Below are 25,121 nucleotides of genomic sequence, written 5' to 3' on the forward strand. Positions count from 1 at the left end.
CGAAACAAGATTTTTCTTTCCGATTCCTTAAAAAAAGAGACAGTCTCTTGTTTCTGCCCGGTTTCGAACCGGGGACCTTTCGCGTGTTAGGCGAACGTGATAACCACTACACTACAGAAACACGTTGACTGCTCACTTCTAGACCTTTGAGTACAGCAGACTAGATGGAGAATACTGAGCGCAGTAATAACTGGCAGCTACTTTGGAGGAAAAGACACAATGAAAAAAGATTTCTCTCTCTTGTGTCTTCAAAAGTAGAACATCTCATGTTTCTGCCCGGTTTCGAACCGGGGACCTTTTGCGTGTGAGGCGAACGTGATAACCACTACACTACAGAAACCCGATGAAAAAACCTCAACTGGTCTTTAGACGCAAACAAAACCAAATTTATAAACCAACGCGAGGAATGTTGAGTCATTCAAAAGTCGCAAAACGCGTTTCTGATTGGTTCCAAACGACACTCCCACCTTGTCTCGAACTGGGCACCGTCGACAATTGTGGCAAATGTGATGTCCACTTCACTACAGAAACTCAACGGTTTTCAAACAGGGACTTTCACGCTTTAGGCAAAAGTGAAAACCCCTACTCTTGAAAAACTGTTTAAAAAACTGAAGCCGTCCTTACAGGCAAACAAAACTAATGTAAAGAGAAATGCAAGGGCTTTCTTCTCTCGTCATCTAAAAGTGAATGTCACTCGGGAATATTTTGTTACTGCCCCATAGCAAAAGCAACCCCTGCGTCATTTTCTGTTCTGTTTAAATCAGTAGTTCTTTGTCATATGAAGCAAACTCTTAGTGGCAGGTATGAGTGGCATCTACCGTGGCGGGAAAGACACGACGAAACAAGATTTTTCTTTCCGATTCCTTAAAAATAGAGACAGTCTCTTGTTTCTGCCCGGTTTCGAACCGGGGACCTTTCACGTGTTAGGCGAATGTGATAACCACTACACTACAGAAACATGTTGACTGCTCACTTCTAGACCTTTGAGTACAGCAGACTAGATGGAGAACACTGAGCGCAGTAGTAACTGGCAGCTACTTTGGAGGAAAAGACACAATGAAAAAAGATTTCTCTCTCTTGTGTCTTCAAAAGTAGAACATCTCATGTTTCTGGCCGGCTTCGAAACGGGGACCTTTTGCGTGTGTGGCGAACGTGATAACCACTACACTACAGAAACCCGATGAAAACACCTCAACTGGTCTTTAGACGCAAACAAAACCAAATTTATAAACCAACGCGAGGAATGTTGAGTCATTCAAAAGTCGCAAAACGCGTTTCTGATTGGTTCCAAACGACACTCCCACCTTGTCTCGAACTGGGCACCGTCGACAATTGTGGCAAATGTGATGTCCACTTCACTACAGAAACTCAACGGTTTTCAAACAGGGACTTTCACGCGTTAGGCAAAAGTGAAAACCCCTACTCTTGAAAAACTGTTTAAAAAACTGAAGCCGTCCTTACAGGCAAACAAAACTAATGTAAAGAGAAATGCAAGGGCTTTCTTCTCTCGTCATCTAAAAGTGAATGTCACTCGGGAATATTTTGTTACTGCCCCATAGCAAAAGCAACCCCTGCGTCATTTTCTGTTCTGTTTAAATCAGTGGTTCTTTTGCATATGAAGCAAACTCTTAGTGGCAGGTATGAGTGGCATCTACCGTGGTGGGAAAGACACGACGAAACAAGATTTTTCTTTCCGAATCCTTAAAAAAAGAGACAGTCTCTTGTTTCTGCCCAGTTTCGAACCGGGGACCTTTCGCGTGTTAGGCGAACGTTATAACCACTACACTACAGAAACACATTGACTGCTCACTTCTAGACCTTTGAGTACAGCAGACTAGATGGAGAACACTGAGCGCAGTAATAACTGGCAGCTACTTTGGAGGAAAAGACACAATGAAAAAAGATTTCTCTCTCTTGTGTCTTCAAAAGAAGAACATCTCATGTTTCTGCCCGGTTTCGAACCGGGGACCTTTCGCGTGTGAGGCGAACGTGATAACCACTACACTACAGAAACCCGATGAAAGCACCTCAACTGGTCTTTAGACGCAAACAAAACCAAATTTATAAACCAACGCGAGGAATGTTGAGTCATTCAAAAGTCGCAAAACGCGTTTCTGATTGGTTCCAAACGACACTCCCACCTTGTCTCGAACTGGGCACCGTCGACAATTGTGGCAAATGTGATGTCCACTTCACTACAGAAACTCAACGGTTTTCAAACAGGGACTTTCACGCGTTAGGCAAAAGTGAAAACCCCTACTCTTGAAAAACTGTTTAAAAAACTGAAGCCGTCCTTACAGGCAAACAAAACTAATGTAAAGAGAAATGCAAGGGCTTTCTTCTCTCGTCATCTAAAAGTGAATGTCACTCGGGAATATTTTGTTACTGCCCCATAGCAAAAGCAACCCCTGCGTCATTTTCTGTTCTGTTTAAATCAGTGGTTCTTTTGCATATGAAGCAAACTCTTAGTGGCAGGTATGAGTGGCATCTACCGTGGCGGGAAAGACACGACGAAACAAGATTTTTCTTTCTGATTCCTTAAAAAAAGAGACAGTCTCTTGTTTCTGCCCGGGGAACTTTCGCGTGTTAGGCGAACGTGATAACCACTACTCTACAGAAACACGTTGAATGCTCACTTCTAGACCTTTGAGTACAGCAGACTAGATGGAGAACACTGAGTGCAGTAATAACTGGCAGCTACTTTGGAGTAAAAGACACAATGAAAAAAGATTTCTCTCTCTTGTGTCTTCAAAAGTAGAACATCTCATGTTTCTGCCCGTTTCGAACCGGGGACCTGTCGCGTGTGAGGCGAACGTGATAACCACTGCAGTACAGAAACCCGATGAAAAAACCTCAACTGGTCTTTAGACGCAAACAAAACCAAATTTATAAACCAACGCGAGGAATGTTGAGTCATTCAAAAGTCGCAAAACGCGTTTCTGATTAGTTCCAATACGACACTCCCACCTTGTCTCGAACTGGGCACCGTCGACAATTGTGGCAAATGTGATGTCCACTTCACTACAGAAACTCAACGGTTTTCAAACAGGGACTTTCACGCGTTAGGCAAAAGTGAAAACCCCTACTCTTGAAAAACTGTTTAAAAAACTGAAGCCGTCCTTACAGGCAAACAAAACTAATGTAAAGAGAAATGCAAGGGCTTTCTTCTCTCGTCATCTAAAAGTGAATGTCACTCGGGAATATTTTGTTACTGCCCCATAGCAAAAGCAACCCCTGCGTCATTTTCTGTTCTGTTTAAATCAGTGGTTCTTTTGCATATGAAGCAAACTCTTAGTGGCAGGTATGAGTGGCATCTACCGTGGCGGGAAAGACACGACGAAACAAGATTTTTCTTTCCGATTCCTTAAAAAAAGAGACAGTCTCTTGTTTCTGCCCGGTTTCGAACCGAGGAACTTTCGCGTGTTAGGCGAACGTGATAACCACTACACTACAGAAACACGTTGACTGCTCACTTCTAGACCTTTGAGTACAGCAGAATAGATGGAGAACACTGAGCGCAGTAATTACTGGCAGCTACTTTGGAGGAAAAGACACAATGAAAAAAGATTTCTCTCTCTTGTGTCTTCAAAAGAAGAACATCTCATGTTTCTGCCTGGTTTCGAACCGGGGACCTTTCGCGTGTGAGGCGAACGTGATAACCACTACACTACAGAAACCCGATGAAAAAACCTCAACTGGTCTTTAGACGCAAACAAAACCAAATTTATAAACCAACGCGAGGAATGTTGAGTCATTCAAAAGTCGCAAAACGCGTTTCTGATTGGTTCCAAACGACACTCCCACCTTGTCTCGAACTGGGCACCGTCGACAATTGTGGCAAATGTGATGTCCACTTCACTACAGAAACTCAACGGTTTTCAAACAGGGACTTTCACGCGTTAGGCAAAAGTGAAAACCCCTACTCTTGAAAAACTGTTTAAAAAACTGAAGCCATCCTTACAGGCAAACAAAACTAATGTAAAGAGAAATGCAAGGGCTTTTTTCTCTCGTCATCTAAAAGTGAATGTCACTCGGGAATATTTTGTTACTGCCCCATAGCAAAAGCAACCCCTGCGTCATTTTCTGTTCTGTTTAAATCAGTGGTTCTTTTGCATATGAAGCAAACTCTTAGTGGCAGGTATGAGTGGCATCTACCGTGGCGGGAAAGACACGACGGAACAAGATTTTTCTTTCCGATTCCTTAAAAAAAGAGACAGTCTCTTGTTTCTGCCCGGTTTCGAATCAGGGAACTTTCGCGTGTTAGGCGAACGTGATAACCACTACTCTACAGAAAAACGTTGACTGCTCTCTTCTAGACCTTTGAGTACAGCAGACTAGATGGAGAACACTGAGCGCAGTAATAACTGGTAGCTACTTTGGAGTAAAAGACACAATGAAAAAAGATTTCTCTCTCTTGTGTCTTCAAAAGTAGAACATCTCATGTTTCTGCCCGTTTCGAACCGGGGACCTGTCGCGTGTGAGGCAAACGTGATAACCACTGCACTACAGAAACCCGATGAAAAAACCTCAACTGGTCTTTAGACGCAAACAAAACCAAATTTATAAACCAACGCGAGGAATGTTGAGTCATTCAAAAGTCGCAAAACGCGTTTCTGATTGGTTCCAAACGACACTCCCACCTTGTCTCGAACTGGGCACCGTCGACAATTGTGGCAAATGTGATGTCCACTTCACTACAGAAACTCAACGGTTTTCAAACAGGGACTTTCACGCGTTAGGCAAAAGTGAAAACCCCTACTCTTGAAAAACTGTTTAAAAAACTGAAGCCGTCCTTACAGGCAAACAAAACTAATGTAAAGAGAAATGCAAGGGCTTTCTTCTCTCGTCATCTAAAAGTGAATGTCACTCGGGAATATTTTGTTACTGCCCCATAGCAAAAGCAACCCCTGCGTCATTTTCTGTTCTGTTTAAATCAGTGGTTCTTTTGCATATGAAGCAAACTCTTAGTGGCAGGTATGAGTGGCATCTACCGTGGTGGGAAAGACACGACGAAACAAGATTTTTCTTTCCGATTCCTTAAAAAAAGAGACAGTCTCTTGTTTCTGCCCAGTTTCGAACCGGGGACCTTTCGCGTGTTAGGCGAACGTTATAACCACTACACTACAGAAACACATTGACTGCTCACTTCTAGACCTTTGAGTACAGCAGACTAGATGGAGAACACTGAGCGCAGTAATAACTGGCAGCTACTTTGGAGGAAAAGACACAATGAAAAAAGATTTCTCTCTCTTGTGTCTTCAAAAGAAGAACATCTCATGTTTCTGCCCGGTTTCGAACCGGGGACCTTTCGCGTGTGAGGCGAACGTGATAACCACTACACTACAGAAACCCGATGAAAGCACCTCAACTGGTCTTTAGACGCAAACAAAACCAAATTTATAAACCAACGCGAGGAATGTTGAGTCATTCAAAAGTCGCAAAACGCGTTTCTGATTGGTTCCAAACGACACTCCCACCTTGTCTCGAACTGGGCACCGTCGACAATTGTGGCAAATGTGATGTCCACTTCACTACAGAAACTCAACGGTTTTCAAACAGGGACTTTCACGCGTTAGGCAAAAGTGAAAACCCCTACTCTTGAAAAACTGTTTAAAAAACTGAAGCCGTCCTTACAGGCAAACAAAACTAATGTAAAGAGAAATGCAAGGGCTTTCTTCTCTCGTCATCTAAAAGTGAATGTCACTCGGGAATATTTTGTTACTGCCCCATAGCAAAAGCAACCCCTGCGTCATTTTCTGTTCTGTTTAAATCAGTGGTTCTTTTGCATATGAAGCAAACTCTTAGTGGCAGGTATGAGTGGCATCTACCGTGGCGGGAAAGACACGACGAAACAAGATTTTTCTTTCTGATTCCTTAAAAAAAGAGACAGTCTCTTGTTTCTGCCCGGGGAACTTTCGCGTGTTAGGCGAACGTGATAACCACTACTCTACAGAAACACGTTGAATGCTCACTTCTAGACCTTTGAGTACAGCAGACTAGATGGAGAACACTGAGTGCAGTAATAACTGGCAGCTACTTTGGAGTAAAAGACACAATGAAAAAAGATTTCTCTCTCTTGTGTCTTCAAAAGTAGAACATCTCATGTTTCTGCCCGTTTCGAACCGGGGACCTGTCGCGTGTGAGGCGAACGTGATAACCACTGCAGTACAGAAACCCGATGAAAAAACCTCAACTGGTCTTTAGACGCAAACAAAACCAAATTTATAAACCAACGCGAGGAATGTTGAGTCATTCAAAAGTCGCAAAACGCGTTTCTGATTAGTTCCAATACGACACTCCCACCTTGTCTCGAACTGGGCACCGTCGACAATTGTGGCAAATGTGATGTCCACTTCACTACAGAAACTCAACGGTTTTCAAACAGGGACTTTCACGCGTTAGGCAAAAGTGAAAACCCCTACTCTTGAAAAACTGTTTAAAAAACTGAAGCCGTCCTTACAGGCAAACAAAACTAATGTAAAGAGAAATGCAAGGGCTTTCTTCTCTCGTCATCTAAAAGTGAATGTCACTCGGGAATATTTTGTTACTGCCCCATAGCAAAAGCAACCCCTGCGTCATTTTCTGTTCTGTTTAAATCAGTGGTTCTTTTGCATATGAAGCAAACTCTTAGTGGCAGGTATGAGTGGCATCTACCGTGGCGGGAAAGACACGACGAAACAAGATTTTTCTTTCCGATTCCTTAAAAAAAGAGACAGTCTCTTGTTTCTGCCCGGTTTCGAACCGAGGAACTTTCGCGTGTTAGGCGAACGTGATAACCACTACACTACAGAAACACGTTGACTGCTCACTTCTAGACCTTTGAGTACAGCAGAATAGATGGAGAACACTGAGCGCAGTAATTACTGGCAGCTACTTTGGAGGAAAAGACACAATGAAAAAAGATTTCTCTCTCTTGTGTCTTCAAAAGAAGAACATCTCATGTTTCTGCCTGGTTTCGAACCGGGGACCTTTCGCGTGTGAGGCGAACGTGATAACCACTACACTACAGAAACCCGATGAAAAAACCTCAACTGGTCTTTAGACGCAAACAAAACCAAATTTATAAACCAACGCGAGGAATGTTGAGTCATTCAAAAGTCGCAAAACGCGTTTCTGATTGGTTCCAAACGACACTCCCACCTTGTCTCGAACTGGGCACCGTCGACAATTGTGGCAAATGTGATGTCCACTTCACTACAGAAACTCAACGGTTTTCAAACAGGGACTTTCACGCGTTAGGCAAAAGTGAAAACCCCTACTCTTGAAAAACTGTTTAAAAAACTGAAGCCATCCTTACAGGCAAACAAAACTAATGTAAAGAGAAATGCAAGGGCTTTTTTCTCTCGTCATCTAAAAGTGAATGTCACTCGGGAATATTTTGTTACTGCCCCATAGCAAAAGCAACCCCTGCGTCATTTTCTGTTCTGTTTAAATCAGTGGTTCTTTTGCATATGAAGCAAACTCTTAGTGGCAGGTATGAGTGGCATCTACCGTGGCGGGAAAGACACGACGGAACAAGATTTTTCTTTCCGATTCCTTAAAAAAAGAGACAGTCTCTTGTTTCTGCCCGGTTTCGAACCAGGGAACTTTCGCGTGTTAGGCGAACGTGATAACCACTACTCTACAGAAAAACGTTGACTGCTCTCTTCTAGACCTTTGAGTACAGCAGACTAGATGGAGAACACTGAGCGCAGTAATAACTGGTAGCTACTTTGGAGTAAAAGACACAATGAAAAAAGATTTCTCTCTCTTGTGTCTTCAAAAGTAGAACATCTCATGTTTCTGCCCGTTTCGAACCGGGGACCTGTCGCGTGTGAGGCAAACGTGATAACCACTGCACTACAGAAACCCGATGAAAAAACCTCAACTGGTCTTTAGACGCAAACAAAACCAAATTTATAAACCAACGCGAGGAATGTTGAGTCATTCAAAAGTCGCAAAACGCGTTTCTGATTGGTTCCAAACGACACTCCCACCTTGTCTCGAACTGGGCACCGTCGACAATTGTGGCAAATGTGATGTCCACTTCACTACAGAAACTCAACGGTTTTCAAACAGGGACTTTCACGCGTTAGGCAAAAGTGAAAACCCCTACTCTTGAAAAACTGTTTAAAAAACTGAAGCCGTCCTTACAGGCAAACAAAACTAATGTAAAGAGAAATGCAAGGGCTTTCTTCTCTCGTCATCTAAAAGTGAATGTCACTCAGGAATATTTTGTTACTGCCCCATAGCAAAAGCAACCCCTGCGTCATTTTCTGTTCTGTTTAAATCAGTGGTTCTTTTGCATATGAAGCAAACTCTTAGTGGCAGGTATGAGTGGCATCTACCGTGGCGGGAAAGACACGACGAAACAAGATTTTTCTTTCCGATTCCTTAAAAAAAGAGACAGTCTCTTGTTTCTGCCCGGTTTCGAACCGGGGACCTTTCGTGTGTTAGGCGAACGTGATAACCACTACTCTACAGAAACACGTTGAATGCTCACTTCTAGACCTTTGAGTACAGCAGACTAGATGGAGAACACTGAGTGCAGTAATAACTGGCAGCTACTTTGGAGTAAAAGACACAATGAAAAAAGATTTCTCTCTCTTGTGTCTTCAAAAGTAGAACATCTCATGTTTCTGCCCGTTTCGAACCGGGGACCTTTCGCGTGTGAGGCGAACGTGATAACCACTGCACTACAGAAACCCGATGAAAAAACCTCAACTGGTCTTTAGACGCAAACAAAACCAAATTTATAAACCAACGCGAGGAATGTTGAGTCATTCAAAAGTCGCAAAACGCGTTTCTGATTAGTTCCAATACGACACTCCCACCTTGTCTCGAACTGGGCACCGTCGACAATTGTGGCAAATGTGATGTCCACTTCACTACAGAAACTCAACGGTTTTCAAACAGGGACTTTCACGCGTTAGGCAAAAGTGAAAACCCCTACTCTTGAAAAACTGTTTAAAAAACTGAAGCCGTCCTTACAGGCAAACAAAACTAATGTAAAGAGAAATGCAAGGGCTTTCTTCTCTCGTCATCTAAAAGTGAATGTCACTCGGGAATATTTTGTTACTGCCCCATAGCAAAAGCAACCCCTGCGTCATTTTCTGTTCTGTTTAAATCAGTGGTTCTTTTGCATATGAAGCAAACTCTTAGTGGCAGGTATGAGTGGCATCTACCGTGGCGGGAAAGACACGACGAAACAAGATTTTTCTTTCCGATTCCTTAAAAAAAGAGACAGTCTCTTGTTTCTGCCCGGTTTCGAACCGGGGACCTTTCGCGTGTTAGGCGAACGTGATAACCACTACACTACAGAAACACGTTGACTGCTCACTTCTAGACCTTTGAGTACAGCAGACTAGATGGAGAACACTGAGCGCAGTAATAACTGGCAGCTACTTTGGAGGAAAAGACACAATGAAAAAAGATTTCTCTCTCTTGTGTCTTCAAAAGTAGAACATCTCATGTTTCTGCCCGGTTTCGAACCTGGGACCTTTCGCGTGTGAGGCGAACGTGATAACCACTACACTACAGAAACCCGATGAAAAAACCTCAACTGGTCTTTAGACGCAAACAAAACCAAATTTATAAACCAACGCGAGGAATGTTGAGTCATTCAAAAGTCGCAAAACGCGTTTCTGATTGGTTCCAAACGACACTCCCACCTTGTCTCGAACTGGGCACCGTCGACAATTGTGGCAAATGTGATGTCCACTTCACTACAGAAACTCAACGGTTTTCAAACAGGGACTTTCACGCGTTAGGCAAAAGTGAAAACCCCTACTCTTGAAAAACTGTTTAAAAAACTGAAGCCGTCCTTACAGGCAAACAAAACTAATGTAAAGAGAAATGCAAGGGCTTTCTTCTCTCGTCATCTAAAAGTGAATGTCACTCGGGAATATTTTGTTACTGCCCCATAGCAAAAGCAACCCCTGCGTCATTTTCTGTTCTGTTTAAATCAGTGGTTCTTTTGCATATGAAGCAAACTATTAGTGGCAGGTATGAGTGGCATCTACCGTGGCGGGAAAGACACGACGAAACAAGATTTTTCTTTCCGATTCCTTAAAAAAAGAGACAGTCTCGTGTTTCTGCCCGGTTTCGAACCGGGGACCTTTCGCGTGTTAGGCGAACGTGATAACCACTACACTACAGAAACACGTTGACTGCTCACTTCTAGACCTTTGAGTACAGCAGACTAGATGGAGAACACTGAGCGCAGTAATTACTGGCAGCTACTTTGGAGGAAAAGACACAATGAAAAAAGATTTCTCTCTCTTGTGTCTTCAAAAGAAGAACATCTCATGTTTCTGCCTGGTTTCGAACCGGGGACCTTTCGCGTGTGAGGCGAACGTGATAACCACTACACTACAGAAACCCGATGAAAAAACCTCAACTGGTCTTTAGACGCAAACAAAACCAAATTTATAAACCAACGCGAGGAATGTTGAGTCATTCAAAAGTCGCAAAACGCGTTTCTGATTGGTTCCAAACGACACTCCCACCTTGTCTCGAACTGAGCACCGTCGACAATTGTGGCAAATGTGATGTCCACTTCACTACAGAAACTCAACGGTTTTCAAACAGGGACTTTCACGCGTTAGGCAAAAGTGAAAACCCCTACTCTTGAAAAACTGTTTAAAAAACTGAAGCCGTCCTTACAGGCAAACAAAACTAATGTAAAGAGAAATGCAAGGGCTTTTTTCTCTCGTCATCTAAAAGTGAATGTCACTCGGGAATATTTTGTTACTGCCCCATAGCAAAAGCAACCCCTGCGTCATTTTCTGTTCTGTTTAAATCAGTGGTTCTTTTGCATATGAAGCAAACTCTTAGTGGCAGGTATGAGTGGCATCTACCGTGGCGGGAAAGACACGACGGAACAAGATTTTTCTTTCCGATTCCTTAAAAAAAGAGACAGTCTCTTGTTTCTGCCCGGTTTCGAACCGGGGAACTTTCGCGTGTTAGGCGAACGTGATAACCACTACTCTACAGAAAAACGTTGACTGCTCTCTTCTAGACCTTTGAGTACAGCAGACTAGATGGAGAACACTGAGCGCAGTAATAACTGGCAGCTACTTTGGAGTAAAAGACACAATGAAAAAAGATTTCTCTCTCTTGTGTCTTCAAAAGTAGAACATCTCATGTTTCTGCCCGTTTCGAACCGGGGACCTGTCGCGTGTGAGGCGAACGTGATAACCACTACACTACAGAAACCCGATGAAAAAACCTCAACTGGTCTTTAGACGCAAACAAAACCAAATTTATAAACCAACGCGAGGAATGTTGAGTCATTCAAAAGTCGCAAAACGCGTTTCTGATTGGTTCCAAACGACACTCCCACCTTGTCTCGAACTGGGCACCGTCGACAATTGTGGCAAATGTGATGTCCACTTCACTACAGAAACTCAACGGTTTTCAAACAGGGACTTTCACGCGTTAGGCAAAAGTGAAAACCCCTACTCTTGAAAAACTGTTTAAAAAACTGAAGCCATCCTTACAGGCAAACAAAACTAATGTAAAGAGAAATGCAAGGGCTTTCTTCTCTCGTCATCTAAAAGTGAATGTCACTCGGGAATATTTTGTTACTGCCCCATAGCAAAAGCAACCCCTGCGTCATTTTCTGTTCTGTTTAAATCAGTGGTTCTTTTGCATATGAAGCAAACTCTTAGTGGCAGGTATGAGTGGCATCTACCGTGGCGGGAAAGACACGACGAAACAAGATTTTTCTTTCCGATTCCTTAAAAAAAGAGACAGTCTCTTGTTTCTGCCCGGTTTCGAACCGGGGACCTTTCGCGTGTTAGGCGAACGTGATAACCACTACACTACAGAAACACGTTGACTGCTCACTTCTAGACCTTTGAGTACAGCAGACTAGATGGAGAACACTGAGCGCAGTAATTACTGGCAGCTACTTTGGAGGAAAAGACACAATGAAAAATAAATTTCTCTCTCTTGTGTCTTCAAAAGAAGAACATCTCATGTTTCTGCCTGGTTTCGAACCGGGGACCTTTCGCGTGTGAGGCGAACGTGATAACCACTACACTACAGAAACCCGATGCAAAAACCTCAACTGGTCTTTAGACGCAAACAAAACCAAATTTATAAACCAACGCGAGGAATGTTGAGTCATTCAAAAGTCGCAAAACGCGTTTCTGATTGGTTCCAAACGACACTCCCACCTTGTCTCGAACTGGGCACCGTCGACAATTGTGGCAAATGTGATGTCCACTTCACTACAGAAACTCAACGGTTTTCAAACAGGGACTTTCACGCGTTAGGCAAAAGTGAAAACCCCTACTCTTGAAAAACTGTTTAAAAAACTGAAGCCGTCCTTACAGGCAAACAAAACTAATGTAAAGAGAAATGCAAGGGCTTTCTTCTCTCGTCATCTAAAAGTGAATGTCACTCGGGAATATTTTGTTACTGCCCCATAGCAAAAGCAACCCCTGCGTCATTTTCTGTTCTGTTTAAATCAGTGGTTATTTTGCATATGAAGCAAACTCTTAGTGGCAGGTATGAGTGGCATCTACCGTGGCGGGAAAGACACGACGAAACAAGATTTTTCTTTCCGATTCCTTAAAAAAAGAGACAGTCTCTTGTTTCTGCCCGGTTTCGAACCGGGGAACTTTCGCGTGTTAGGCGAACGTGATAACCACTACTCTACAGAAACACTTTGACTGCTCACTTCTAGACCTTTGAGTACAGCAGACTAGATGGAGAACACTGAGCTCAGTAATAACTGGCAGCTACTTTGGAGTAAAAGACACAATGAAAAAAGATTTCTCTCTCTTGTGTCTTCAAAAGTAGAACATCTCATGTTTCTGCCCGTTTCGAAACGGGGACCTTTCGCGTGTGAGGCGAACGTGATAACCACTGCACTACAGAAACCCGATGAAAAAACCTCAACTGGTCTTTAGACGCAAACAAAACCAAATTTATAAACCAACGCGAGGAATGTTGAGTCATTCAAAAGTCGCAAAACGCGTTTCTGATAGGTTCCAAACGACACTCCCACCTTGTCTCGAACTGGGCACCGTCGACAATTGTGGCAAATGTGATGTCCACTTCACTACAGAAACTCAACGGTTTTCAAACAGGGACTTTCACGCGTTAGGCAAAAGTGAAAACCCCTACTCTTGAAAAACTGTTTAAAAAACTGAAGCCGTCCTTACAGGCAAACAAAACTAATGTAAAGAGAAATGCAAGGGCTTTCTTCTCTCGTCATCTAAAAGTGAATGTCACTCGGGAATATTTTGTTACTGCCCCATAGCAAAAGCAACCCCTGCGTCATTTTCTGTTCTGTTTAAATCAGTGGTTCTTTTGCATATGAAGCAAACTCTTAGTGGCAGGTATGAGTGGCATCTACCGTGGCGGGAAAGACACGACGAAACAAGATTTTTCTTTCCGATTCCTTAAAAAAAGAGACATTCTCTTGTTTCTGCCCGGTTTCGAACCGGGGACCTTTCGCGTGTTAGGCGAACGTGATAACCACTACACTACAGAAACACGTTGACTGCTCACTTCTAGACCTTTGAGTACAGCAGACTAGATGGAGAACACTGAGCGCAGTAATAACTGGCAGCTACTTTGGAGGAAAAGACACAATGAAAAAAGATTTCTCTCTCTTGTGTCTTCAAAAGTAGAACATCTCATGTTTCTGCCCGGTTTCGAACCGGGGACCTTTCGCGTGTGAGGCAAACGTGATAACCACTACACTACAGAAACCCGATGAAAAAACCTCAACTGGTCTTTAGACGCAAACAAAACCAAATTTATAAACCAACGCGAGGAATGTTGAGTCATTCAAAAGTCGCAAAACGCGTTTCTGATTGGTTCCAAACGACACTCCCACCTTGTCTCGAACTGGGCACCGTCGACAATTGTGGCAAATGTGATGTCCACTTCACTACAGAAACTCAACGGTTTTCAAACAGGGACTTTCACGCGTTAGGCAAAAGTGAAAACCCCTACTCTTGAAAAACTGTTTAAAAAACTGAAGCCGTCCTTACAGGCAAACAAAACTAATGTAAAGAGAAATGCAAGGGCTTTCTTCTCTCGTCATCTAAAAGTGAATGTCACTCGGGAATATTTTGTTACTGCCCCATAGCAAAAGCAACCCCTGCGTCATTTTCTGTTCTGTTTAAATCAGTAGTTCTTTTGCATATGAAGCAAACTCTTAGTGGCAGGTATGAGTGGCATCTACCGTGGCGGGAAAGACACGACGAAACTAGATTTTTCTTTCCGATTCCTTAAAAAAAGAGACAGTCTCTTGTTTCTGCCCGGTTTCGAACCGGCGACCTTTCGCGTGTTAGGCGAACGTGATAACCACTACACTACAGAAACACGTTGACTGCTCACTTCTAGACCTTTGAGTACAGCAGACTAGATGGAGAACACTGAGCGCAGTAATTGCTGGCAGCTACTTTGGAGGAAAAGACACAATGAAAAAAGATTTCTCTCTCTTGTGTCTTCAAAAGTAGAACATCTCATGTTTCTGCCCGGTTTCGAACAGGGGACCTTTCGCGTGTGAGGCGAACGTGATAACCACTACACTACAGAAACCCGATGACAAAACCGCAACTGGTCTTTAGACGCAAACAAAACCAAATTTATAAACCAACGCGAGGAATGTTGAGTCATTCAAAAGTCGCAAAACGCGTTTCTGATTGGTTCCAAACGACACTCCCACCTTGTCTCGAACTGGGCACCGTCGACAATTGTGGCAAATGTGATGTCCACTTCACTACAGAAACTCAACGGTTTTCAAACAGGGACTTTCACGCGTTAGGCAAAAGTGAAAACCCCTACTCTTGAAAAACTGTTTAAAAAACTGAAGCCATCCTTACAGGCAAACAAAACTAATGTAAAGAGAAATGCAAGGGCTTTCTTCTCTCGTCATCTAAAAGTGAATGTCACTCGGGAATATTTTGTTACTGCCCCATAGCAAAAGCAACCCCTGCGTCATTTTCTGTTCTGTTTAAATCAGTGGTTCTTTTGCATATGAAGCAAACTCTTAGTGGCAGGTATGAGTGGCATCTACCGTGGCGGGAAAGACACGACGAAACAAGATTTTTCTTTCCGATTCCTTAAAAAAAGAGACAGTCTCTTGTTTCTGCCCGGTTTCGAACCGGGGACCTTTCGCGTGTTAGGCGAACGTGATAACCACTACACTACAGAAACACGTTGACTGCTCACTTCTAGACCTTTGAGTACAGCAGACTAGATGGAGAACACTGAGCGCAGTAATTACTGGCAGCTACTTTGGAGGAAAAGACACAATGAAAAATAAATTTCTCTCTCTTGTGTCTTCAAAAGAAGAACATCTCATGTTTCTGCCTGGTTTCGAACCGGGGACCTTTCGCGTGTGAGGCGAACGTGATAACCACTACACTACAGAAACCCGATGCAAAAACCTCAACTGGTCTTTAGACGCAAACAAAACCAAATTTATAAACCAACGCGAGGAATGTTGAGTCATTCAAAAGTCGCAAAACGCGTTTCTGATTGGTTCCAAACGACACTCCCACCTTGTCTCGAACTGGGCACCGTCGACAATTGTGGCAAATGTGATGTCCACTTCACTACAGAAACTCAACGGTTTTCAAACAGGGACTTTCACGCGTTAGGCAAAAGTGAAAACCCCTACTCTTGAAAAACTGTTTAAAAAACTGAAGCCGTCCTTACAGGCAAACAAAACTAATGTAAAGAGAAATGCAAGGGCTTTCTTCTCTCGTCATCTAAAAGTGAATGTCACTCGGGAATATTTTGTTACTGCCCCATAGCAAAAGCAACCCCTGCGTCATTTTCTGTTCTGTTTAAATCAGTGGTTATTTTGCATATGAAGCAAACTCTTAGTGGCAGGTATGAGTGGCATCTACCGTGGCGGGAAAGACACGACGAAACAAGATTTTTCTTTCCGATTCCTTAAAAAAAGAGACAGTCTCTTGTTTCTGCCCGGTTTCGAACCGGGGAACTTTCGCGTGTTAGGCGAACGTGATAACCACTACTCTACAGAAACACTTTGACTGCTCACTTCTAGACCTTTGAGTACAGCAGACTAGATGGAGAACACTGAGCTCAGTAATAACTGGCAGCTACTTTGGAGTAAAAGACACAATGAAAAAAGATTTCTCTCTCTTGTGTCTTCAAAAGTAGAACATCTCATGTTTCTGCCCGTTTCGAAACGGGGACCTTTCGCGTGTGAGGCGAACGTGATAACCACTGCACTACAGAAACCCGATGAAAAAACCTCAACTGGTCTTTAGACGCAAACAAAACCAAATTTATAAACCAACGCGAGGAATGTTGAGTCATTCAAAAGTCGCAAAACGCGTTTCTGATAGGTTCCAAACGACACTCCCACCTTGTCTCGAACTGGGCACCGTCGACAATTGTGGCAAATGTGATGTCCACTTCACTACAGAAACTCAACGGTTTTCAAACAGGGACTTTCACGCGTTAGGCAAAAGTGAAAACCCCTACTCTTGAAAAACTGTTTAAAAAACTGAAGCCGTCCTTACAGGCAAACAAAACTAATGTAAAGAGAAATGCAAGGGCTTTCTTCTCTCGTCATCTAAAAGTGAATGTCACTCGGGAATATTTTGTTACTGCCCCATAGCAAAAGCAACCCCTGCGTCATTTTCTGTTCTGTTTAAATCAGTGGTTCTTTTGCATATGAAGCAAACTCTTAGTGGCAGGTATGAGTGGCATCTACCGTGGCGGGAAAGACACGACGAAACAAGATTTTTCTTTCCGATTCCTTAAAAAAAGAGACATTCTCTTGTTTCTGCCCGGTTTCGAACCGGGGACCTTTCGCGTGTTAGGCGAACGTGATAACCACTACACTACAGAAACACGTTGACTGCTCACTTCTAGACCTTTGAGTACAGCAGACTAGATGGAGAACACTGAGCGCAGTAATAACTGGCAGCTACTTTGGAGGAAAAGACACAATGAAAAAAGATTTCTCTCTCTTGTGTCTTCAAAAGTAGAACATCTCATGTTTCTGCCCGGTTTCGAACCGGGGACCTTTCGCGTGTGAGGCAAACGTGATAACCACTACACTACAGAAACCCGATGAAAAAACCTCAACTGGTCTTTAGACGCAAACAAAACCAAATTTATAAACCAACGCGAGGAATGTTGAGTCATTCAAAAGTCGCAAAACGCGTTTCTGATTGGTTCCAAACGACACTCCCACCTTGTCTCGAACTGGGCACCGTCGACAATTGTGGCAAATGTGATGTCCACTTCACTACAGAAACTCAACGGTTTTCAAACAGGGACTTTCACGCGTTAGGCAAAAGTGAAAACCCCTACTCTTGAAAAACTGTTTAAAAAACTGAAGCCGTCCTTACAGGCAAACAAAACTAATGTAAAGAGAAATGCAAGGGCTTTCTTCTCTCGTCATCTAAAAGTGAATGTCACTCGGGAATATTTTGTTACTGCCCCATAGCAAAAGCAACCCCTGCGTCATTTTCTGTTCTGTTTAAATCAGTAGTTCTTTTGCATATGAAGCAAACTCTTAGTGGCAGGTATGAGTGGCATCTACCGTGGCGGGAAAGACACGACGAAACTAGATTTTTCTTTCCGATTCCTTAAAAAAAGAGACAGTCTCTTGTTTCTGCCCGGTTTCGAACCGGCGACCTTTCGCGTGTTAGGCGAACGTGATAACCACTACACTACAGAAACACGTTGACTGCTCACTTCTAGACCTTTGAGTACAGCAGACTAGATGGAGAACACTGAGCGCAGTAATTGCTGGCAGCTACTTTGGAGGAAAAGACACAATGAAAAAAGATTTCTCTCTCTTGTGTCTTCAAAAGTAGAACATCTCATGTTTCTGCCCGGTTTCGAACAGGGGACCTTTCGCGTGTGAGGCGAACGTGATAACCACTACACTACAGAAACCCGATGACAAAACCGCAACTGGTCTTTAGACGCAAACAAAACCAAATTTATAAACCAACGCGAGGAATGTTGAGTCATTCAAAAGTCGCAAAACGCGTTTCTGATTGGTTCCAAACGACACTCCCACCTTGTCTCGAACTGGGCACCGTCGACAATTGTGGCAAATGTGATGTCCACTTCACTACAGAAACTCAACGGTTTTCAAACAGGGACTTTCACGCGTTAGGCAAAAGTGAAAACCCCTACTCTTGAAAAACTGTTTAAAAAACTGAAGCCGTCCTTACAGGCAAACAAAACTAATGTAAAGAGAGATGCAAGGGCTTTCTTCTCTCGTCATCTAAAAGTGAATGTCACTCGGGAATATTTTGTTACTGCCCCATAGCAAAAGCAACCCCTGCGTCATTTTCTGTTCTGTTTAAATCAGTGGTTCTTTTGCATATGAAGCAAACTCTTAGTGGCAGGTATGAGTGGCATCTACCGTGGCGGGAAAGACACGACGAAACAAGATTTTTCTTTCCGATTCCTTAAAAAAAGAGACAGTCTCTTGTTTCTGCCCGGTTTTGAACCGGGGACATTTTCGCGTGTGAGGCGAACGTGATAACCACTACTCTACAGAAACACGTTGACTGCTCACTTCTAGACCTTTGAGTACAGCAGACTAGATGGAGAACACTGAGCGCAGTAATAACTGGCAGCTACTTTGGAGTAAAAGACACAATGAAAAAAGATTTCTCTCTCTTGTGTCTTCAAAAGTAGAACATCTCATGTTTCTGCCCGTTTCGAACCGGGGACCTTTCGCGTGTGAGGCGAACGTGATAACCACTGCACTACAGAAACCCGATGAAAAAACCTCAACTGGTCTTTAGACGCAAACAAAACCAAATTTATAAACCAACGCGAGGAATGTTGAGTCATTCAAAAGTCGCAAAACGCGTTTCTGATTGGTTCCAAACGACACTCCCACCTTGTCTCGAACTGGGCACCGTCGACAATTGTGGCAAATGTGATGTCCACTTCACTACAGAAACTCAACGGTTTTCAAACAGGGACTTTCACACGTTAGGCAAAAGTGAAAACCCCTACTCTTGAAAAACTGTTTAAAAAACTGAAGCCGTCCTTACAGGCAAACAAAACTAATGTAAAGAGAAATGTAAGGGCTTTCTTCTCTCGTCATCTAAAAGTGAATGTCACTCGGGAATATTTTGTTACTGCCCCATAGCAAAAGCAACCCCTGCGTCATTTTCTGTTCTGTTTAAATCAGTGGTTCTTTTGCATATGAAGAAAACTCTTAGTGGCAGGTATGAGTGGCATCTACCGTGGCGGGAAAGACACAACGAAACAAGATTTTTCTTTCCGATTCCTTAAAAAAAGAGACAGTCTCTTGTTTCTGCCCGGTTTTGAACCGGGGACATTTTCGCGTGTGAGGCGAACGTGATAACCACTACTCTACAGAAACACGTTGACTGCTCACTTCTAGACCTTTGAGTACAGCAGACTAGATGGAGAACACTGAGCGCAGTAATAACTGGCAGCTACTTTGGAGTAAAAGACACAATGAAAAAAGATTTCTCTCTCTTGTGTCTTCAAAAGTAGAACATCTCATGTTTCTGCCCGTTTCGAACCGGGGACCTTTCGCGTGTGAGGCGAACGTGATAACCACTGCACTACAGAAACCCGATGAAAAAACCTCAACTGGTCTTTAGACGCAAACAAAACCAAATTTATAAACCAACGCGAGGAATGTTGAGTCATTCAAAAGTCGCAAAACGCGTTTCTGATTGGTTCCAAACGACACTCCCACCTTGTCTCGAACTGGGCACCGTCGACAATTGTGGCAAATGTGATGTCCACTTCACTACAGAAACTCAACGGTTTTCAAACAGGGACTTTCACGCGTTAGGCAAAAGTGAAAACCCCTACTCTTGAAAAACTGTTTAAAAAACTGAAGCCGTCCTTACAGGCAAACAAAACTAATGTAAAGAGAAATGCAAGGGCTTTCTTCTCTCGTCATCTAAAAGTGAATGTCACTCGGGAATATTTTGTTACTGCCCCATAGCAAAAGCAACCCCTGCGTCATTTTCTGTTCTGTTTAAATCAGTGGTTCTTTTGCATATGAAGCAAACTCTTAGTGGCAGGTATGAGTGGCATCTACCGTGGCGGGAAAGACACGACGAAACAAGATTTTTCTTTCCGATTCCTTAAAAAAAGAGACAGTCTCTTGTTTCTGCCCGGTTTCGAACCGGGGACCTTTCGCGTGTTAGGCGAACGTTCTAACCACTACACTACAGAAACACGTTGACTGCTCACTTCTAGACCTTTGAGTACAGCAGACTAGATGGAGAACACTGAGCGCAGTAATAACTGGCAGCTACTTTGGAGGAAAAGACACAATGAAAAAAGATTTCTCTCTCTTGTGTCTTCAAAAGTAGAACATCTCATGTTTCTGCCCGGTTTCGAACCGGGGACCTTTCGCGTGTGAGGCGAACGTGATAACCACTGCACTACAGAAACCCGAGTAAAAAACCTCAACTGGTCTTTAGACGCAAACAAAACCAAATTTATAAACCAACGCGAGGAATGTTGAGTCATTCAAAAGTCGCAAAACGCGTTTCTGATTGGTTCCAAACGACACTCCCACCTTGTCTCGAACTGGGCACCGTCGACAATTGTGGCAAATGTGATGTCCACTTCACTACAGAAACTCAACGGTTTTCAAACAGGGACTTTCACGCGTTAGGCAAAAGTGAAAACCCCTACTCTTGAAAAACTGTTTAAAAAACTGAAGCCGTCCTTACAGGCAAACAAAACTAATGTAAAGAGAGATGCAAGGGCTTTCTTCTCTCGTCATCTAAAAGTGAATGTCACTCGGGAATATTTTGTTACTGCCCCATAGCAAAAGCAACCCCTGCGTCATTTTCTGTTCTGTTTAAATCAGTGGTTCTTTTGCATATGAAGCAAACTCTTAGTGGCAGGTATGAGTGGCATCTACCGTGGCGGGAAAGACACGACGAAACTAGATTTTTCTTTCCGATTCCTTAAAAAAAGAGACAGTCTCTTGTTTCTGCCCGGTTTTGAACCGGCGACCTTTCGCGTGTTAGGCGAACGTGATAACCACTACACTACAGAAACACGTTGACTGCTCACTTCTAGACCTTTGAGTACAGCAGACTAGATGGAGAACACTGAGCGCAGTAATAACTGGCAGCTACTTTGGAGGAAAAGACACAATGAAAAAAGATTTCTCTCTCTTGTGTCTTCAAAAGTAGAACATCTCATGTTTCTGCCCGGTTTCGAACCGGGGACCTTTCGCGTGTGAGGCGAACGTGATAACCACTGCACTACAGAAACCCGATGAAAACACCTCAACTGGTCTTTAGACGCAAACAAAACCAAATTTATAAACCAATGCGAGGAATGTTGAGTCATTCAAAAGTCGCAAAACGCGTTTCTGATTGGTTCCAAACGACACTCCCACCTTGTCTCGAACTGGGCACCGTCGACAATTGTGGCAAATGTGATGTCCACTTCACTACAGAAACTCAACGGTTTTCAAACAGGGACTTTCACGCGTTAGGCAAAAGTGAAAACCCCTACTCTTGAAAAACTGTTTAAAAAACTGAAGCCGTCCTTACAGGCAAACAAAACTAATGTAAAGAGAAATGCAAGGGCTTTCTTCTCTCGTCATCTAAAAGTGAATGTCACTCGGGAATATTTTGTTACTGCCCCATAGCAAAAGCAACCCCTGCGTCATTTTCTGTTCTGTTTAAATCAGTGGTTCTTTTGCATATGAAGCAAACTCTTAGTGGCAGGTATGAGTGGCATCTACCGTGGCGGGAAAGACACGACGAAACAAGATTTTTCTTTCCGATTCCTTAAAAAAAGAGACAGTCTCTTGTTTCTGCCCGGTTTTGAACCGGGGACCTTTCGCGTGTTAGGCGAACGTGATAACCACTACTCTACAGAAACACGTTGACTGCTCACTTCTAGACCTTTGAGTACAGCAGACTAGATGGAGAACACTGAGCGCAGTAATAACTGGCAGCTACTTTGGAGTAAAAGACACAATGAAAAAAGATTTCTCTCTCTTGTGTCTTCAAAAGTAGAACATCTCATGTTTCTGCCCGTTTCGAACCGAGGACCTTTCGCGTGTTAGGCGAACGTGATAACCACTACACTACAGAAACACGTTGACTGCTCACTTCTAGACCTTTGAGTACAGCAGACTAGATGGAGAACACTGAGCGCAGTAATAACTGGCAGCTACTTTGGAGGAAAAGACACAATGAAAAAAGATTTCTCTCTCTTGTGTCTTCAAAAGTAGAACATCTCATGTTTCTGCCTGGTTTCGAACCGGGGACCTTTCGCGTGTGAGGCGAACGTGATAACCACTGCACTACAGAAACCCGATGAAAAAACCTCAACTGGTCTTTAGACGCAAACAAAACCAAATTTATAAACCAACGCAAGGAATGTTGAGTCATTCAAAAGTCGCAAAACGCGTTTCTGATTGGTTCCAAACGACACTCCCACCTTGTCTCGAACTGGGCACCGTCGACAATTGTGGCAAATGTGATGTCCACTTCACTACAGAAACTCAACGGTTTTCAAACAGGGACTTTCACGCGTTAGGCAAAAGTGAAAACCCCTACTCTTGAAAAACTGTTTAAAAAACTGAAGCCGTCCTTACAGGCAAACAAAACTAATGTAAAGAGAAATGCAAGGGCTTTCTTCTCTCGTCATCTAAAAGTGAATGTCACTCGGGAATATTTTGTTACTGCCCCATAGCAAAAGCAACCCCTGCGTCATTTTCTGTTCTGTTTAAATCAGTAGTTCTTTTGCATATGAAGCAAACTCTTAGTGGCAGGTATGAGTGGCATCTACCGTGGCGGGAAAGACACGACGAAACTAGATTTTTCTTTCCGATTCCTTAAAAAAAGAGACAGTCTCTTGTTTCTGCCCGGTTTCGAACCGGCGACCTTTCGCGTGTTAGGCGAACGTGATAACCACTACACTACAGAAACACGTTGACTGCTCACTTCTAGACCTTTGAGTACAGCAGACTAGATGGAGAACACTGAGCGCAGTAATAACTGGCAGCTACTTTGGAGGAAAAGACACAATGAAAAAAGATTTCTCTCTCTTGTGTCTTCAAAAGTAGAACATCTCATGTTTCTGCCCGGTTTCGAACCGGGGACCTTTCGCGTGTGAGGCAAACGTGATAACCACTACACTACAGAAACCCGATGAAAAAACCTCAACTGGTCTTTAGACGCAAACAAAACCAAATTTATAAACCAACGCGAGGAATGTTGAGTCATTCAAAAGTCGCAAAACGCGTTTCTGATTGGTTCCAAACGACACTCCCACCTTGTCTCGAACTGGGCACCGTCGACAATTGTGGCAAATGTGATGTCCACTTCACTACAGAAACTCAACGGTTTTCAAACAGGGACTTTCACGCGTTAGGCAAAAGTGAAAACCCCTACTCTTGAAAAACTGTTTAAAAAACTGAAGCCGTCCTTACAGGCAAACAAAACTAATGTAAAGAGAAATGCAAGGGCTTTCTTCTCTCGTCATCTAAAAGTGAATGTCACTCGGGAATATTTTGTTACTGCCCCATAGCAAAAGCAACCCCTGCGTCATTTTCTGTTCTGTTTAAATCAGTGGTTCTTTTGCATATGAAGCAAACTCTTAGTGGCAGGTATGAGTGGCATCTACCGTGGCGGGAAAGACACGACGAAACAAGATTTTTCTTTCCGATTCCTTAAAAAAAGAGACAGTCTCTTGTTTCTGCCCGGTTTTGAACCGGGGACCTTTCGCGTGTTAGGCGAACGTGATAACCACTACTCTACAGAAACACGTTGACTGCTCACTTCTAGACCTTTGAGTACAGCAGACTAGATGGAGAACACTGAGCGCAGTAATAACTGGCAGCTACTTTGGAGTAAAAGACACAATGAAAAAAGATTTCTCTCTCTTGTGTCTTCAAAAGTAGAACATCTCATGTTTCTGCCCGTTTCGAACCGAGGACCTTTCGCGTGTTAGGCGAACGTGATAACCACTACACTACAGAAACACGTTGACTGCTCACTTCTAGACCTTTGAGTACAGCAGACTAGATGGAGAACACTGAGCGCAGTAATAACTGGCAGCTACTTTGGAGGAAAAGACACAATGAAAAAAGATTTCTCTCTCTTGTGTCTTCAAAAGTAGAACATCTCATGTTTCTGCCTGGTTTCGAACCGGGGACCTTTCGCGTGTGAGGCGAACGTGATAACCACTGCACTACAGAAACCCGATGAAAAAACCTCAACTGGTCTTTAGACGCAAACAAAACCAAATTTATAAACCAACGCAAGGAATGTTGAGTCATTCAAAAGTCGCAAAACGCGTTTCTGATTGGTTCCAAACGACACTCCCACCTTGTCTCGAACTGGGCACCGTCGACAATTGTGGCAAATGTGATGTCCACTTCACTACAGAAACTCAACGGTTTTCAAACAGGGACTTTCACGCGTTAGGCAAAAGTGAAAACCCCTACTCTTGAAAAACTGTTTAAAAAACTGAAGCCGTCCTTACAGGCAAACAAAACTAATGTAAAGAGAAATGCAAGGGCTTTCTTCTCTCGTCATCTAAAAGTGAATGTCACTCGGGAATATTTTGTTACTGCCCCATAGCAAAAGCAACCCCTGCGTCATTTTCTGTTCTGTTTAAATCAGTAGTTCTTTTGCATATGAAGCAAACTCTTAGTGGCAGGTATGAGTGGCATCTACCGTGGCGGGAAAGACACGACGAAACTAGATTTTTCTTTCCGATTCCTTAAAAAAAGAGACAGTCTCTTGTTTCTGCCCGGTTTCGAACCGGCGACCTTTCGCGTGTTAGGCGAACGTGATAACCACTACACTACAGAAACACGTTGACTGCTCACTTCTAGACCTTTGAGTACAGCAGACTAGATGGAGAACACTGAGCGCAGTAATAACTGGCAGCTACTTTGGAGGAAAAGACACAATGAAAAAAGATTTCTCTCTCTTGTGTCTTCAAAAGTAGAACATCTCATGTTTCTGCCCGGTTTCGAACCGGGGACCTTTCGCGTGTGAGGCAAACGTGATAACCACTACACTACAGAAACCCGATGAAAAAACCTCAACTGGTCTTTAGACGCAAACAAAACCAAATTTATAAACCAACGCGAGGAATGTTGAGTCATTCAAAAGTCGCAAAACGCG

At 43.3% G+C, this 25,121-nt stretch overlaps 9 non-coding genes across 9 annotated transcripts; all 9 read right to left on the minus strand.

The window, feature by feature from the left end:
• Positions 1–48: 48 nt before the first annotated feature.
• On the minus strand, positions 49–121 carry TRNAV-AAC (transfer RNA valine (anticodon AAC)). Its single transcript has one exon. It is a non-coding gene; the product is annotated as a tRNA-Val (tRNA).
• A 1,820-nt stretch (positions 122–1,941) lies between these two features.
• Positions 1,942–2,014, minus strand: TRNAV-CAC (transfer RNA valine (anticodon CAC)). The gene has a single exon. It is a non-coding gene; the product is annotated as a tRNA-Val (tRNA).
• Positions 2,015–5,277: 3,263 nt separating this feature from the next.
• Positions 5,278–5,350, minus strand: TRNAV-CAC (transfer RNA valine (anticodon CAC)). Its single transcript has one exon. It is a non-coding gene; the product is annotated as a tRNA-Val (tRNA).
• Positions 5,351–9,231: 3,881 nt separating this feature from the next.
• TRNAV-AAC (transfer RNA valine (anticodon AAC)) lies at positions 9,232–9,304 on the minus strand. Its single transcript has one exon. It is a non-coding gene; the product is annotated as a tRNA-Val (tRNA).
• A 764-nt stretch (positions 9,305–10,068) lies between these two features.
• TRNAV-AAC (transfer RNA valine (anticodon AAC)) lies at positions 10,069–10,141 on the minus strand. The gene has a single exon. It is a non-coding gene; the product is annotated as a tRNA-Val (tRNA).
• Positions 10,142–11,741: 1,600 nt separating this feature from the next.
• Positions 11,742–11,814, minus strand: TRNAV-AAC (transfer RNA valine (anticodon AAC)). Its single transcript has one exon. It is a non-coding gene; the product is annotated as a tRNA-Val (tRNA).
• Positions 11,815–13,415: 1,601 nt separating this feature from the next.
• On the minus strand, positions 13,416–13,488 carry TRNAV-AAC (transfer RNA valine (anticodon AAC)). The gene has a single exon. It is a non-coding gene; the product is annotated as a tRNA-Val (tRNA).
• A 1,601-nt stretch (positions 13,489–15,089) lies between these two features.
• Positions 15,090–15,162, minus strand: TRNAV-AAC (transfer RNA valine (anticodon AAC)). The gene has a single exon. It is a non-coding gene; the product is annotated as a tRNA-Val (tRNA).
• Positions 15,163–16,763: 1,601 nt separating this feature from the next.
• TRNAV-AAC (transfer RNA valine (anticodon AAC)) lies at positions 16,764–16,836 on the minus strand. Its single transcript has one exon. It is a non-coding gene; the product is annotated as a tRNA-Val (tRNA).
• Between the last annotated feature and the right edge of the window lie 8,285 nt (positions 16,837–25,121).

The sequence above is a fragment of the Engystomops pustulosus genome, chromosome 6 (assembly GCF_040894005.1).
Source record: "Engystomops pustulosus chromosome 6, aEngPut4.maternal, whole genome shotgun sequence".
NCBI lineage: Eukaryota > Metazoa > Chordata > Amphibia > Anura > Leptodactylidae > Engystomops > Engystomops pustulosus.